Below are 16,983 nucleotides of genomic sequence, written 5' to 3'. Positions count from 1 at the left end.
TTCCCCATTGTCATTTCCTTACACCTGTGGCCTGAGGTCCTGTCTCACAGAAAGGTCTTGTTTTGGTCAGATAACATGGCAGTGGTGCAGGCGATCAATGGGTTGTCTGCCAGCTGCCCCTTGGTGCTGTCTCTACTCCGGGAACTGGCTAGCAGGTGCCTGTTTTGCAATGTCGAATTTAGAGCCAGACACATTGCAGGGGTCACCAATGTCGCAGCTGACGCTCTCTCTCGTTTGCAGCTGGATCGTTTCCGGGCAGCTTGCCCCCAGGCGAGAGAGGAGATGACCCCCTTTGCGCCAAGGCTTTGGCACATCTTGGAGTGGAGCAGCACATGAGGGAACTAGGAGAGAAATCCTTAGCGTTGAGTACACGTAAGCGCTACTCAAGCCACCGTGCTACGTTCACTAAAGTTATCTCTGACCTGGGTTTGCAAACGTTGCCAATAGAGAAGAGAGTTCATGCCTTTATAGTATGGGCCAAGAAGCAGAAGAGATCGCATTCTTGGGTTTGCGGCCACTTAGCGGCCATTGGTCATGAGGCTAGATTGGGTGGGGGGCAGGATCCCACCTCTTCCTTTGTGATTAGGGCTGCCTTGAAGGGTTGGGCGCGGGAGGATCCTAGGGCCCCGGATGACAGGTCTCCCATTGATGTCCCTTCTCTCCAGGCCATGTTGCAGGTGTTGCAGGCAGTTGTGCACTCCGGGTACGAGGCGGCCCTTTTCTCTGCTGCCTTTGTCCTAGCTTTCTTTGGTGCGTTTAGGAGTAGTGAGCTGGTGGCTCGTTCTAAGTCAGATACCTCTATGGATGCCCTGGGTGTGGAGGATATTAATTTCGAGGGTGGGTTGTCTATTAAGCTGAGAAGATCTAAGACAGACCAGTCTGGTAAAGGGTCTCTTATTAGACTCTCCCCCCTTGGGGATTTTCGTTGCTGCCCCGTGGCAGTGCTACGAGCCTTCCTAGCATTGCGCCCGACTGGGCCTGGTTACCTCCTAGTGCATGCCGACCTCAGCCCCTTAACGAAATACCAAATGGACAAGATCATGTTGGCTTGCCTTGACAGGGCTGGCTTGTTGGTTCAAGGGAAGAAGTTCTCTAGTCACTCCTTCCGTATAGGGGCGGCCACATCGGCCTTTCGCGCTGGGATGTCTCCAGGGCAGGTACAGTCGGTTGGGCGTTGGGAATCTGCTTGTTATAGGCGTTATGTTAGGCCTTGATCCCATTTCAGTTTTGTGTTGATTTTGTTTGCTGTGCGTCGTGATATTTGTATAACATGTGAATTTTGAATAAACACCCTTGAACATATCACGTCTTTCTTTGACAGGTGCTCGTGTGTGGGTCTTGGGGCACTCTATGGTCAGCAGATTGGCACGATGGGCTGCCATCAGGCAGTGGACTGGTACCTTTTCAGAGATAGAATGCGTGTGGTGGGGATTCCCGGGCATGCGCTGGCATAGCCTACTCTTTCGACTGCGGGAGGCCCTTGCCCAGGGTGGACTTCTTCCCCATCATTTAATAATCCACTTGGGTGGCAATGACATTACCTCCGTGGGGAAATCCGCTCTACTTCTCAAAATGAAAACAGACCTGGGTATCATTGGCAGCATGTTGCGTGAATGCGAGGTCTGGTGGTCCGAAATAGTGCCTAGGAGACACTGGCGGGGCGCTAAGTCCAGCGAGGCAATCGAGAGAGCAAGAAGGTGCATAAATGCGGCCATGAAAAAATTTACGCAGCGCAGAGGGCTGGGTTTCATTAAACATGACTTGATTCAGGAAAAGGTCAAGGGGTACTTCGAGGAAGATGGTGTTCACCTCACGCCTGTTGGCTTAGACCTCTTTCTGCTGGACTTAAAAGAAGCACTCATGAGCAGAGGTTGCAGGTAGAATAGGTAACAATGGTGGGGGGGCCTGTGCGGCAGCGGTGACCACCGCACAGGCTGTGGCGGAGTTACGGGGCGATCCGGAAGAAGAGAGGTGCAAATGATGTACTTCAGCGGGCACATAGGGGTGCCAGAGCCTAACCTGTAACCTCATGGGAGGTGCAGGAATCCGTGTCGGCGCCCCAGTAGTCCTTCGGGCGGTTGTGGGCCTGTGCAGCCGGGGGTTTGCCTAGTCACGCCCAGCAAATGGGTGTGTCAGTAATTAATTCTATTATACAGCAGTTGGGTGGTTCGCCACTGTGCTGTTTGGCTCAAACAGGCGGGCAAGTGGCGAGAATGCGGCCTGTCCTGGATCGCCCGTAAGCTAACCCACCATCTTTACATATGTTGTATGTAAATAAATCCTGCAGCAATTTTTTACCCAAACTTCTAATTGTCTGTGTTTCCTTTGCGGGTTTGGGTATGTGGGGCGGGGGAATGTTATGTAGTCCTGAGGTGACTATGCGCCTGCCCGAGGCCACGCAGTGGCCATCAAGAGGGCGGGCACCTAGTCAAGGAGGGCGGTCCCGCCCCCAGCTGCATGTCCGGCACATCCGCCTCACCGGTTGGAGGAGGCGGCCTGCCGAGAATCTCGTCCGGGCGGCGGGGAGGGGCTTCATGGGTACTTATGCCACGGTGCCCTTCTCCTGAGCCTCTTTGCCGCCCGGACGCCGTCGTGATCTTGCGGGACACTCTTTTCCCTCCCTTCCTCTTACCCAGAGTGTCAGTAGCAGGGGTTGGGGGGCGTTTTTAATGTGTTTGTTTTTCGTTGCAGGCGGAGTTACGGGGCGATCCGGAAGAAGAGAGGTGCAAATGATGTACTTCAGCGGGCACATAGGGGTGCCAGAGCCTAACCTGTAACCTCATGGGAGGTGCAGGAATCCGTGTCGGCGCCCCAGTAGTCCTTCGGGCGGTTGTGGGCCTGTGCAGCCGGGGGTTTGCCTAGTCACGCCCAGCAAATGGGTGTGTCAGTAATTAATTCTATTATACAGCAGTTGGGTGGTTCGCCACTGTGCTGTTTGGCTCAAACAGGCGGGCAGATGGCGAGAATGCGGCCTGTCCTGGATCGCCCGTAAGCTAACCCACCATCTTTACATATGTTGTATGTAAATAAATCCTGCAGCAATTTTTTACCCAAACTTCTAATTGTCTGTGTTTCCTTTGCGGGTTTGGGTATGTGGGGCGGGGGAATGTTATGTAGCCCTGAGGTGACTATTGAAGGACAAGGTGGAGGGCGGGTCTACAGGGTTTAAAGGAAGGGGTGGAATTGGGGAGGGCATATAAGGTGTCAGGAGAGGAAGATCCGGCCTCTTCCGGACACCTGAGCACCACCGGGAGGACGTTTAAGTCTGTCGAGTTTCCAAGTCAGTCTTTAGTGGAGGCCGATTTGTCGATCGGCCGGCAGGCTCAGGGTTAGCGTTTTCGTCGTGTCTGACTCCGTGGAGATGCCCCTGGGGAGTCCACGTCGGATGTGACAGGTAGAGAGGGGGCACCCCTGCTCGGGGAGCGGGGGGGGGGGGGTCCCACGCCGCATGCGCCTGGGTTTCCTTTCCCCTGATACACCCTAAATTCTCTTCAATTTTTAGTAAGAAAACCCCCTGATGCCGTTTTTATAAATCGTGTGGATGCATCTGGTGTTAATTCGGTTTTTCTGCACATATAAACATTTTGCTTGCTACATGGTGCGGTTTTAGTTGCAACTGAATTCACTGCGCATGGCTGACCCTTGCAAAAAGACTACATAAAGTGTACATTCGTTGGCAGGGGACAGGCAAACATAAAGCTGAGTCCTGACTGGAAGTAAAGGAAACACAAACAGTAGCCTTCATAGTAAACCGCAAACACGAAAGTTGGAAAGGGAATTAACTGACCCAAGAGCGCTTTTCCCTACATGCGCAGGCGGGGGGTGGGGGGCGGGGGGGGCTTGCCTTTGGGTGCGGTGGGGGGGGCGTGTTCGGTCCCATTTAGACTCCGGGGTGAGTTTGGCCATAGCTGCTCCACGCCTTCCTGTGGCATTGTCTTTTGTTGCTGCAGATAGGGGGTCCTTTATTTTGTTGTGTGCCTTCCTTTAGCCATGGTAGGCAGTGGACGGTGAGCCATATTTTAATGGCGACGCACGGAGCTGGCAGTGGTCCCGGAGGATCCCTACCTTTTTCTGCCGTGGGGGTGGGGTGTGGCCCAATCCATTCGGGGAGCCCGCGCTATTTAGGTTGGTCATGGGGCATTGCTGATAGTTGGGGGGCCAGGGGCGGGCCCTCGGAGGAGTGTGTAGGTGGCACGGTGTAGGGTGCATGGGACAAGTGTGAGGGACGGCCCACCTGGTTGTGGCGAACCAGTGGGGGGGAGAGCTAAGGCTGGTCAAGCTCGGCAGAAGGTGTGACACCAGCGTGGCGCACGACGGCCTCCAAACGATGGCCTGAAGCAGTAGGGGGGTCCGTGGCGGCCTGCCCTCCGTCGGGGAATTCGCGCATCGACGATGCAGTTTTCTTACCCAAACACGTTTAAAATGTACTATGTGAGAGTTGGCATGGTTGTTGTTGAGAAGTGCTGGGGGTCGGATGGTGTGGTTGTGAAGGGAGAAGTGGGCTCTGTGGGTGTTGTGTGATGGGGATGTTGGGTTGACTGGAAGTTGGTGCGAGAAGGGCTGGGGCCGATTGGTTTACTACGGGGGGGTACAGGGTTACAGGACTGTTTCTTTATTGTTGCAGGGGTCAAGGGCGGCCAAGGTAGGACCTGCGGGCACGGCCACGATGGGCATGGCGCCTCTGAACAAAGGGGGCTTTGTGCTGGAGCAACTCTTAGGTACGTGATTACGGCTGAGGCCGGGGGAAGGGGGAAGTTTTTTGCGGGGATCATGGCGATACAGATGCGATGCGCTGCGGGTGTGGGGGGTGTTTTTTGGGGGATACCAGTGCTGCTGCGGCAGGAGTCATGATGGGAACCCAGTGTGGGTGGCAGGATTCAGAGAGGATACTATGGCAACGGGGATGGCAAGAATGGCCGGTCGGCTCCCAAGTGGTCATTTGGTGGCGTGGCATTGGCCTTCAGGTTGATGGGGCTCAGGGGTGAGATTCTTACGCTGGCGGTGGGGGGAGTTTTCCCGCGAGATACGGACGCTACCCTCAACATGACGGGCGGGCAGCGTGGCAGCGTCACATGGGCGCAAGGTTGGAGTGGAGAAGGTAGAGGCGGAGTGCTAGATGCTCCTGGGGTGGAAGCCAGGTTTTGGTGTACCATGTAGGTGGAGAAATGCTTCACATCTTGGCTTAGAGGATGCGCGGGGAGGGGCTTGTCGGATGGGGCTATTTGTGGCGGGACTGTCTGGCGGAGGCGTGTGGTTATTGGGTGCTCGGGGGTGGCAACAGCTGTGAGGTCACTGGGTGGGTCCCGGAGGGGGGGGGGGCGCCGATGGGGCGGCGGGAGTACAGTAAGGTGTCTGTGGCGACGTGGGTACTGGGGGTATGGAGTTTGCTTGGCAGAGGTGTTTAGGCCGACTGCCATAAGAAGGCTGGGGCAGCATGCAATTTTTGTAGGACTAATTTTGTCTTTTTCTACCATGTGTTCTGGAAGTAGAGCGGGAGCCAGGGCAGTCGCCTGGATGGGGCGGCCTTTTTTCTCCCGGCATTTGGTCAACACAGGAGGCGCGCTGGGGGGTGTGTAGAAGTGACTGAGCAGGGTCCACGATCATTGGGGGTTAACTGGTGGGAGAACGGGTGGTATGAAAATTGGTTGGGGGGGATGTTTGTGCCAGTACGATTGCCGTTGGGCGCAGGGAAGGTGAGGTTGCCCTGAATTGAGGATACATGAAGGGGAGAAGTTACTGGGATATGTCAGGTCTGGCATTATCCTGGGATGCTTGGCAAGGGATGTGTTTCCAGTGAACGGAACATGGGGCGTCCTGGTCATGCGCATGGTTTGTGCTTGGGGGAAGACGGTTTGGGGGGTTAAAGGATTTGGAGGTCCAGGCCATGGCGCTCTGGGTGATGGGACTGAAGATGGGTGCCTTTTTTCAAAGGGAGCCACCTGTCACGGTCCAAGTATGGTCGGGGACTGTCACTCACTTACATTAGGACAGAGGTGCAGGCGGTGGATGGTCATCCACGGGGGGCGCCTAGCATGGCCGAAGTCTGGCCAGAGATCGTTCTGGGTACGGAATGCAGGCCCGGATTGGTGCATAGTCGTTCACTGCATGTGGTGGGATCCACAGTTAAATATCCAACGCACAGGGATATAAGAGATGAGGTGAGGATGACCGTGCAGGGGTTTTGATTCTTAACAAAGACCGAATTTTGTCGCATTAAGATTCCTTTTTGTGGACTAAGAGCGGTCTACAAATGTTAGGTTTACCAAGGGATGCAAAGGACGGAGGTACAAGGGGTGGATGGTCGTTCACCTCGGAAGTGGGGGAGGCACCTTGGGTGACCAATGATTTGTCCGTGACGGTTGTTGGTTTGGTGAGCTCAAGTACAAGTGGTGGACGGTCGTTCGCCGCGAGGGGGGCAATTATCCAACGCACGAAGACATACAAGATGAAGTGAGGATGAACAGGCAGTGGTTTCATGCTTTCCTAAGACCAAAGTTTGTTTTCATTGACATCACATGATCATCTGAAGATCACGTCACACTCTAGAATGCTTCTTTGTCGTCATGAACTTCTAAGGTTACTCATTCTTTGCAGACGTGATGCAATTCCATATAGAAGGGGGACAAACTTACATGTTACACGGCCTTTGGGGGGGCACCTTTTATGGGCCAGGAGTGGTCAACAGATGTTCATTGGTTGTCGAAGGGGCAAAGGACGGTTGTACAAGGGGTGGATGGTCGTTCACCTCAGGTAGAGGGGGGCACATTGGATGGCCAATAGAGTGGTCCAGAACGGTTGCTTGTTCTGCTGAACATGAGTACGCGTGGTGGATACAGGGCAGGTGGCGGATGGCCGTTCACTGCGGTGGGGGGGGGGTGAATTTTTTCGGCCAAATGATTGGGACCGGACATGTTTGCTGGTTTATACGGGCATTGGTCCAGGTGGTGGATGGTCGTTCACCGTGTTGGGGGGGGGGGGAGTCCGTTTTTTCCTGCAAGGAATGGCCCCACGGGATGTTTTTTGCTTACCCGGCATGCAGGTATAGGCGGGAGTGATGGACTATCAGCGCGTTGAGAGCAGTTTTTTCTTGGTGGGGTTTGTCCCGGGGACGTTCCTGAATTGCAGGGGACGCATGTTAGGTGGATGGTCGTTCACCAGGTGCTGCTGAGTGGAGGCTGCCTTTAGGCACGGGACTGAAGGGCGCGTGGGCCCGTTCTGGAGGGGCACCTTTCGCGATTCACATTTGTACCAAGAGTGGTACTTTGCTGCAGGACACAGGGTGAGGTGGTGGATTTTCGTCCACTGGGAAGCTGCAGGTGCGGCTGGCAGGAGGCAAAAGGTGCACAGGACAGTGGGGGGCGGGGGGGCAGGTAACCGCCCTACGGGGGTTCCCTGGTTGGCGGTACTTTGGAGGGGTGGGGAGTCACATACGGGCGGATCCACCCCTCGGGTGGGGGGAGAACGGTACACAGGTGACTGATAGTGGGGCACGGGAGGCAATGAGCAATAAAGGCAAAGTCAACAGAGGATGCTTGGAGGGCAAGTGAAGGTGAGAATGGGGAAAGGAAGGAGGTTATCGAGTGAATGGGTGAAGAGTCAAACAGGTGAGAGAGTTTTGGGAAGGCAGAATGGAGAATGCGTGGGTATGGGATGGAAACGTATATTTCATGCATTGATGTACTGTTAATAAGTCTAAATGATTATGGAAACGTATATTTCATGCATTGATGTACTGTTACTAAGTCTAAATGATTGCAACCTTGTCCTAATAAATGGCCTTTTACGCTTCAAGTAACAGCGTGGAGTGGAGTTATTGCGCGAACGGCCATTCATGTATAGACCGGAGGTCTTTCCAAACATTTGCCTTATCCGGAGCAGCCTCGGGCCTGTCCGGTTGGGGTCTGTAAGGGAAAACAATACATCGTCCGCATATAATGCTATGCGTCCGAGATTTCCCGAAACGATTCAAAGCCACAGACCTGGGCATCCTTCCTGACCCAGGCTGCTAGCGATTTTGTGTTTTGATTTTTTTTTATTGGTGGCTGGTAGAAGTGCTCCCACAACCCTCCCAGGCTCTGCCCCCCTTCTCTCACACTGTAGAAACTTTAAAGAAGTGTCATCTCCAAGCAACTGTGAGTGCACATCTGGTGAAATTGAGAAACGACATGTACAAAACAGATTGAAATACCATCAGTGGGTGTTATTCCCCATTTTTGACGCAATACAGAAAGTGGGCATAAAACTCAAACCTTGGGTGTGTTAGTCCCCATTTTTTGCACTGAACTTTAATGGACTCCTTGGCAATTCTCCATGACAAAGGCCATGTGTGAGTGAAAATACCTTTCTCTAATTTCCACTAGTATTTACCAATGTACCGAAATCTTGCACTACTCCCTAGTGTCGAGAAACTTCAGGGGCCTCATTTATGAAAAGTGACGCATCGCTGCGTGAAAACAGTGATGCGTCACTTTTCACTGCGCACTCCTTGCGACATTCCTGATGTGTCATATTTAATGTATGACGCATCATGTCGCAAGGATTTACAGATACGTCAGTATTTCTGACGTATCTGTAAGCGCAAAAGTGACGCATTGCTGGAGTGTGTCACAAAAGTGACGCAACTCCAGCAATGCGTCCTTTCACATGGGGAAAGCCCCATGTGAAAGAGCTTGCGTCAGTCTTACGCCTGCTGTGAGGCAGGTGCAAGATTTTGACGCAACAGCATCCTAAAAGTGACGCAGTGAAATCTCATAGATTTCACTGCGTCACTATTATGAGGCTTTTTGCGGGGGAACGCCCCCTCTGCATACATTATACCTGACGCAGGTATAATGTGGCGCAGGGGTTTAAAAAGTGACGCATCTACCTAGATGCGTCACTTTTTAAATATGGCGCAACAAGGCACATTTTTTACACCGCTGGTGCGTCACAAAAAGTGACGCACCGGCGGCGCAAAACTGACGCAAGGCCTTCATAAATAAGGCCCCTGGAGTGCAGTCATCAGCGCTATATAGAACACAAGTTAATGTACTTATTATAATTATTTCCACCACATCCCACCAACCCACAACTGCCCCTAGCATCCGAATCTGTGCAGCAGAAAGCCTCTGGGGTGGAAAGGTGGCACCATCTCTGCCCCTGCACCCAGAGTACCCTCCATAGCTCTCAGCTGCTGATCAGTCAGGCTGGGTTTCCTGTTGCATTCAGGCTCCAAGAGATGTTTATTCCTTCAGTCTTCGCTTCCTCCACCCACCTTTGAACGTGATGTGTCTCAGGCAAGGCTCTGAGCAGATGGCGCACTGTTCCCTTTTCTTACTGAAGTCTATCTGTTTCACTGCGAGCACAGCACAGGCTGCATCTTAAGGTGCCAGATGCCCGAAAAGGCTCACATCCAATCTCTGTGGAGGGTGAAATAGGGGGAACTGCATCGCTTTATGTAGAACATCAGAGCTGGGAGGTGAGAGCGCACCCTGTGCAGAACTGTCCTTCTGGGGGTCTAAGCTGAGGACAAGAACCGTCTAGCTGCTGTTCTGGGCCACATCTCACATGCCAAGAGGTAAGCTCAGATGTACATGTATCGTAGATTTAACATGTTAAGGGATTGCTTAAATGATGTATGGTTACACGACTGCAAACATTTTAAGAAGGAAGGGATGACTTCTCTAAGAACTGATTCTGCGTTGCACGGTACTGGCGTGGCGGTAACTTTGAATGCGAATTTACATTACCGAGTGGTAAATCCATGCCAGTACCAGGCAATTTGAGGTAAAGCCCCATAGAATGGGGAATTACCACGTGGGACCAGATCAACCGGTCCTAAAACCTCATGGAGGTTAAAGCATGCATTTTCCACGTGCTTTGAACAGGTGGTAAATGGATGCTTCTGCCTCGGGGTGGGAATAGGGGAAGGATGGGAAAGGTAAGTTATGGCGGGGGAAGCATTGTATTCTTCCCCTGACATTAAAAAACGGGTAACAGGGCTTGGCTGCAGATGCAATCAAAACCTCATGCAAAGTTTCCGGGGTGAAACCCGCTTCCTGGAGAAAGTGTTCCTGTGATCATACACCCAAGAAAACAGGGTGCTGAGCACCTGCCCACTCTGAATCAAGTGGAGTGGATTCCATGTGGTACTTCGCCTCCACCTGACTCATCATCATGGTCTAAGACTAAGAAGCCAGTCACGGCATGCCAGGAAAAGAGACACTTACATACCTACAAACCTTTGCATGATCAGTCAATCTTGTTTTCATTCACACTTGGATAAAGACATTCATAAATGTCTTTATTTTATTATTTTCCAATTATATTACTTTGTGTTGCGCAGAGTACGTAACTTATTTGCTTCTAGATGTCAGGGAGAAGGCGATCTGAGGGTGTACTGAACATGACGCAGTGGGTTATGATAATGAGGAAAGATCTTGTAGCATTATAAAAGGGTGAACGTGCCCTTTACAAATACACATGTTATGTTATGTTATGTTATGGTCCAATTACTATGCCTTTCCACCGTTCACGTTTATAATTTTTAATGTTTGTTTAAGCACTCTAAAAGAGAGTGCATGTGTTTTCCTAGCATCTCCCTTGTGTGCTCTGCACCCTCCAATGCACTCTGGGGCCAATTCTGATTTCGGCCGGAAGGGCTCCGAACCATGTTCGGAGCCCTTCCGACCGAATCGGTCAGTGCGGCCGGATTCCTTCCCAACCGAGCCATTCCGATGGGCTCAGTCGCGAAGGAATCCGACTCAGATTTCCGGATTGCGGACAACAGCCAGTCCATAAATCCTCCAGTACTCCCCCGGTGGCCTCTATGCGACCGAGGGAGTTCGATGGCAGCTTTTCACTGCCTTTTTCGTGCCGGTCCATCCAGCAAGAAAAGGCAGTCGGAAGCTGTCTCTGGGGGCCCCCAGCAAGGCCCCCATGAGTGAGAGGCCACCGGATGGCGGCCTGGGGTGTGCCCCTCCGTTGATCCCTGCACCCGGTGGCAGGCACCTTGGGGTGTCGGCCACAGGGTGCAGGGATGAACTGCACCCCTGCTTTCTACATTGCAAGCATGATTTCCGGTCGGAAAGCATGCTTGCATTGTAAGTTATACGAATGCGACCGAATCGTACTAGCAGGGCTGTAACTGACAACAGCAGGTCGGTCGGTTACAGCTCCTGCCCGATGTCGAACGGACTTATGTCCGTCCAACATCGGAATAGGCCCCTCTGTGTTTCTCTCGCTCACTTGTGTGCTTCCCACCCACTCTTCAGTGTAGCCTTCTCACCTTTGTGCTTAGTCCCTTCTAGCTCCATGTTGTCCTTCGCCTGTTTGATCCCCCACCCACGCCCTTGTTGCTTCCCCATCCGCAGATCCTTTTTCTTTCTGCCCCCCACCCATGCCCCGTGTTTTATCCATCTCCCATTTGCGCCCCCTTGTTGCTTCTGACCCCTTTGTGCTTAACTCATGTGTTTTTCTCTCTTTAGTTATTGATCCAACTTGGATCAGTAACTAAAATAAAAAATGCAGCTGCAACATTTTGGAGACACTGACATGCATGGTGCACTTGCCTACAAAATGGTACGGCTTGCCACACCAATACCATTTTTGTGTTCTAAATTCTTTAGCCATGTGGCAAAGTATTGCTGCATGGCTAAAAACATTGGCAAAGTCAATAGGTCTCAAAAGTGAGAGCTTTTGGCTTTGCCAATGCCTGTTGGTTGGTGATGATGTTTCTGTGGATAAAAGGTTGCGGAGCCATCTAGGCATTTGAATGTAAGGATAAAGATTTTGAAGGATACTCTGGATTTGACAGAATACAGGTTTCTATTCTATGGAGTTTGGTGATGTATTTATTTTTGCCGAGGACAAATACGTCTTGAAATGCAACATTTTGGGCTCGTTGACATCTCTTGATTTGATAGGAGGGCAGGCAGTAGTATAGTGTGTTGCTGTAGCGAAAGCAAAAATGTGCAAGCGCTTCTACCAGCACTGAGTGGTGTTCAGTGGAGGGGAGTCTTTTGAGCAATTTAATTTCCTGAAAAGTGGATTTAACTACCCAGTTACCTGTGAGGTTAGGCCTGGGTCCAAGAGTTCTAATTTTCCTTTTTAGAGGAACTGTTTCTCTAGATTAGTTTGGCTGGGCAGGATCAGTCCATATTTTGAACAAGTGAAGTGACCCTGGCTCTGTCTTGGAGCATTTGAATTTTAGAAATTGTTGACTGTTTAAGCCATGCCAGAATTCTTTGATGTTCAACATCAGTCGTGTGCAGAAATATTATTTGTTTTCAGTTTTAAGATTCTTCCCCATCACCTTCTGTTTTGATTTTTCATTTTTATTGGTACATTTTTTGTGGTTTGAAAATTGAATGGTTTTTCATTGGCAAATTGTTTGTTTCCTCTGTGCAGAGCAAATATTACCGTTTGCCTTATATGGACTTTCAGTGTGCACGTTGACGGATGTCCAGAGTGCTAATACCGCACACTGAAATCCTCATACTGGAGGATGCAGTCATTTCCAGGTGCAATTGTACTACATTAGCTGGAGAGGTCCTTTAAACAATGGGGAATAACCCAGGGATTTATTGTTTACATGGCAATTTCAGGATGTTTTTTACACATTCAGGAACATTTTCCTCCACACATTTTGCCAGGTATTTCTATGCAAAATGTTGGAGAGGAAAATTCAGCAGTGCTGTGTTTCCTGCATTACTTGTAAACCCAGTTCAGACAGTGACTACTATTCCCGCTCCAATCTGGATTACCCCCAGACCCGAAGTGAGGATTTATGTTGTATCTGTTACGGGCTCATTTTTCTGCAGTTGAGGGGAGTCTTTTGATTAAATGCACAGTCACCTCAAAAATGACTCTCCGTTGCATGCCGGACCAATCCATTGCATTGACGCTGCTGCGGTGTTTTTAATCTGTCTTGACCTGATTAGGAGGTGAGTGCAGCACATATTACTGTCAAAGACTGAGGCATACTTCCAGTCTCTTAGGAACTGCCTTAATCAGTAAGACTGGAACATCATTGTTACATTAGGTTTTGGCAGTGCTGGGAATCCTCAAAACAGATGCATATTTTAAGAACTATACCAAAATTCTAGTTAAAGTTATTCACCTGATACACCCACTGCCTTTTATAAACCTAAAGATATTTCCTCTTATTACAATGTTGTGGATGACTTATAGTAGGTTCACAAAGAAAGATTTGTCACAGCCCTCTTCTCCCTCTGGGATTCCAATAATGTGGTATTGTTATTCCTGTTACTGTATTCAACGTCATCTAATCTGTCCTTTAGGGCAGTCTTTCTGGCATCCATCTTCAATATTCTGTTTGAGGCAACAATTTTGTCTCAGTTTGGCAAATTCAGCTTACTGATATAAAGTCCTGACCTTTTATGTTTTGCAAGCGTTCTTTAGTGAAGACAAGGTCGATTAAGTGTAATGACCGAGCAATGATAATGAATGAAGCTTGTTTTGCAAATGTTCCATTTCTGAGGGTGACATATGTGCTGCAAGGGTTTCTTAATAGTGAGATCTCAATGTTACTCAACAGTGTTTGTCATGTATCGATTGTGAGTGCCCTTTTTCCAGTGATATATTAAATAGTTTGATTGAATGGGATAATACTACTGTTGGAAAACGAGGCAGCATCTGTGAGGCCTGCACAAATAACATGACACATTTGTCCTTCACTGGGAACCAAACACCCTAGGGCAGCGCCTGACTCTCAGAGGGTAGCGTTGCAGAGCAGTCTAAGGCTTACTCAAGGGAGGTGGTGTGGGCTAGTAATCGCCATTTGCAGATGTGCAAAAATAACACTCAATAATTGATTGTCCAGTCTGTACTTTGCTTTAACAAAGAGTACATTTATTAAACACACACACCACTCAATACTATACACCAATCTACAAATATACATAAGCTGTTGGAATTACTTTGTGACATTGCATACCATCTCCACCCCTCCCGCAGGGGGGGAGGATGGGGTCTAGTACCACCACTCCCACGTATGTACATCATCTTGCCCCAATGCAGTGAATTGGTCTTAACCTGGAGCGAGGGCCCTGCGCACTGGCACCACCCCAGCGGCGACCCCCCCCCCATAACCTCAACAAGCATTAAACAGGCTACACCTGCCTTTGTGACACATGACCCTGACTGAGCATCCCCTACTGACCATACAGTATGCACCTCTTCATCTTAAGGGCTAACAGTCTGGGGTCTTCACCTAAGCTCAGCAGCAAGAATACATGTTTACGCACACTTTAGAATGACGGTACTCAGCACATTTGTATGTCATTAGAATGCATTGCAATTACAGCCCCTAAAGGCGTCACAGATACAATCACAGGTTTAAGTATCTCCAGTCAGACACCCTAGCCGGAATGTCTAGCCCCTTAAATCCACTTTGCTAATGACATCACCTTAAACCAATACTTCAGCTAGAACATCAGTCTCTTGAAAAGAAATAACCATCAATAAATGCATTTCGATGCAATTACACTTTTCACCTCCAGGGGATGCCCTTCTCCAGAAATCCCCCACTCAGTCCATTACTTCTCAAAAAGCGAAAAATCCGGGTGGCCCATAGTGTCAGAACCACTTTCTAACAACTACCAAACGATTTGTGCAAAATCATGGGGGATATCCCAAACGTCATTGCCACTTAGTGATATTCATCTCATAATTGATAAAAGCATGTTTAAATAAGGATGCATCCGAAGCATAGGTCTTACTTACTGAGAGGATGACCATGGAACTCACAATGAGTCGCTAACACAATACTCTAGATATGAAACATCACACTTAGCAGCTTCTAAGTCAACCCACTTGAGTAGATGTTTCAATTCCATTATATACTTGAGCTGGAGTAAAAGAACCTGCTATTGACAAACTGTATTTATGGCTGAATGGAGTGGTGCTTACCTGTTACACCCCCACAATTAATACTCCCTGCTGTTGATTCAAGAGCGTAAATTGGACCAATGTCGCCCATTTTTGTAACTTTTCTCAGTATGGGGTCCAGAAACAGAATAAGGGGACTCCTGTACTATAGATTTTTGCAGTGACAAAGCCTATAAATTAGGCTTTGCTTCCACAAAATTTGCTTTTATATTGTACCAATCCCCGTTTATGAGTCAGAATTTACTTTCTGATCTGTAAACGGGGTTTGTGATCCTAGTTGAATCACAAACGAGATGGGGTGTAAGAGAGGCATTCCCTGCTCTTTGCGAGCTGCAAAGGACTGTATCTCTAGTGTGTCACCAAATTTGTGATTGCAAACCACTGAAACGTTACCACCTCTCGAGCTGAGATTATAACTAATTTACATGTAGGTAGATGCCCTTGTGAGACATCATCAGACCTGGGAATTGTGTTAAATCGCCTGGGGGAGGGGCGCAAGTGGAGCTCCCGGGGACAACAGCATCTCCCCAGGATTCATTCACTGGTCCCAAATAGGAAAATATATTTTTTTTAAAAGCTTCATATGTCGGTTTTATGGACACAACCTGGCTTTGAAAATATGTTTACTGTTTGAGAAAGCAAATTTTGGGATGGTGATCCGCTGTCCCTTGCAGACCACCATCTCTGCATTAACAACAAGGTGATGGAAGGAATGCTTGAATTAATCTCGGCCAGTAACGGTTGCTCGGGGGCACATCTCAATCAAACATTTCTCTCCCACCATGCCACCTCAGTGTGGACCCGGACATATCTAAACCAGTCTTGACCCTGTTCATCTCAGGAACAGGCCAGCCCGAACTGCCAGGCCAGGTCCTCCTTGAACCGGAAGACAAGCAACTCAGGACTGGTTTCGCCCTTGTTATGGGCTCTTCGGCCTGGTACAGCTTGGTTCCAGTGGCACGGGGAGCTCAGGACCGACATCTGGGCATACCCGGCACCCTTAGGGAATAAACACACAAAAACAAGATGATGGATGGAATGCTTGAATGAATCTCAGCCACTGGTAATTAATCCGGACACATCCCAATCAATGTTTTTTGCACACCGTGCCACCGCAGTTTGGACCCAGCCATATATGCATTTGCAGACAGCCACAAGAGGTTCAAACATGTGACCTGTCGAAAAAATATATGTCAGCCTGTCGATTTTGCAACCTCCTGCGAAGGGGCAATTTGCTTTCCTATCTATTAGTACATAGGTTGTATCACATACACCCCTGGTCGCAAAGCATTGGACTATCCCTACGTTGTGAACGGAGTTAGTATATCAGGCCTGTGGCTAATATAAATTAATAAATATAGATATGCATTTGATTGTGTTTAAATGGGGATCACTTTGTTGTGAAATTGCAAATTATAAATAACTATGGGCAAGCAGGCAAATGGTTTAACTACATGGGCCTAGTTCTTAATTTGTGCTGGTGCTTGCAGGTGGAGGGCACTAGCACTTATTTTTAATCGCCAGACTTGACCCAGAGCAAGAGAGGGAGAAAGGCAGAAAAGGAAGAAAAACAAGAAAGAAGGAGGAAGACACATGACAACTGCAATAAAGGAAGAAAGAAGGGTTGGGGAAAAAGCTGCAAGAGTGAGACAAAGAGGCAGGAAGTGTAGGGTGGTGGAAGAAAGAGGTCTGAGGTGTAATCAAGATTGGGGGGAGTTGGGTTGAGATTTGGAACCTATTGGCCTTTATTTTTTTTCAAATGTACACTTGCAGGTGACTAGAACGGGTGTCGTAGCCGCCTGACTTCCTCCAAAATACAGCAACATATTGGTTTTCTTGTACATTAGTGAGGTGGAAACTGACGCTAGCCTTGTTTCGCATCGCCGTCCTCCACTCGGGCTTGCTTGCCAAAAATGTGCACTTTGCATCAGGGACCCTGTAATGCAAGTTGCAGAGAGCAGCTGCCGGGGGAAGGACTGATCCGCGCTCGGAGGCCGCACTGAAGGCCAGCAGTCCGGCCTGGGAGCTTGGCACGGCCGGTGCGTTCAGGGGGGACTCACGGGGGGAGAGGGATGTCACGCACCTTGCGCAAAA

The 16,983-nt window shown here is 49.6% G+C and overlaps 1 protein-coding gene across 2 annotated transcripts in view; it reads left to right on the top strand.

Annotated features, from left to right (window-relative positions):
* Positions 1-16,983, top strand: part of NHSL2 (NHS like 2) — a 1,157,127-nt gene that overhangs the window by 441,920 nt on the left and 698,224 nt on the right. The gene's annotated exons all lie outside the window — the stretch shown is intronic.

The sequence above is a fragment of the Lissotriton vulgaris genome, chromosome 10, assembly GCF_964263255.1.
Source record: "Lissotriton vulgaris chromosome 10, aLisVul1.2, whole genome shotgun sequence".
Classification (NCBI taxonomy): Eukaryota; Metazoa; Chordata; class Amphibia; order Caudata; family Salamandridae; genus Lissotriton; species Lissotriton vulgaris.
This window is presented reverse-complemented; position numbering and strand designations above follow the sequence as displayed.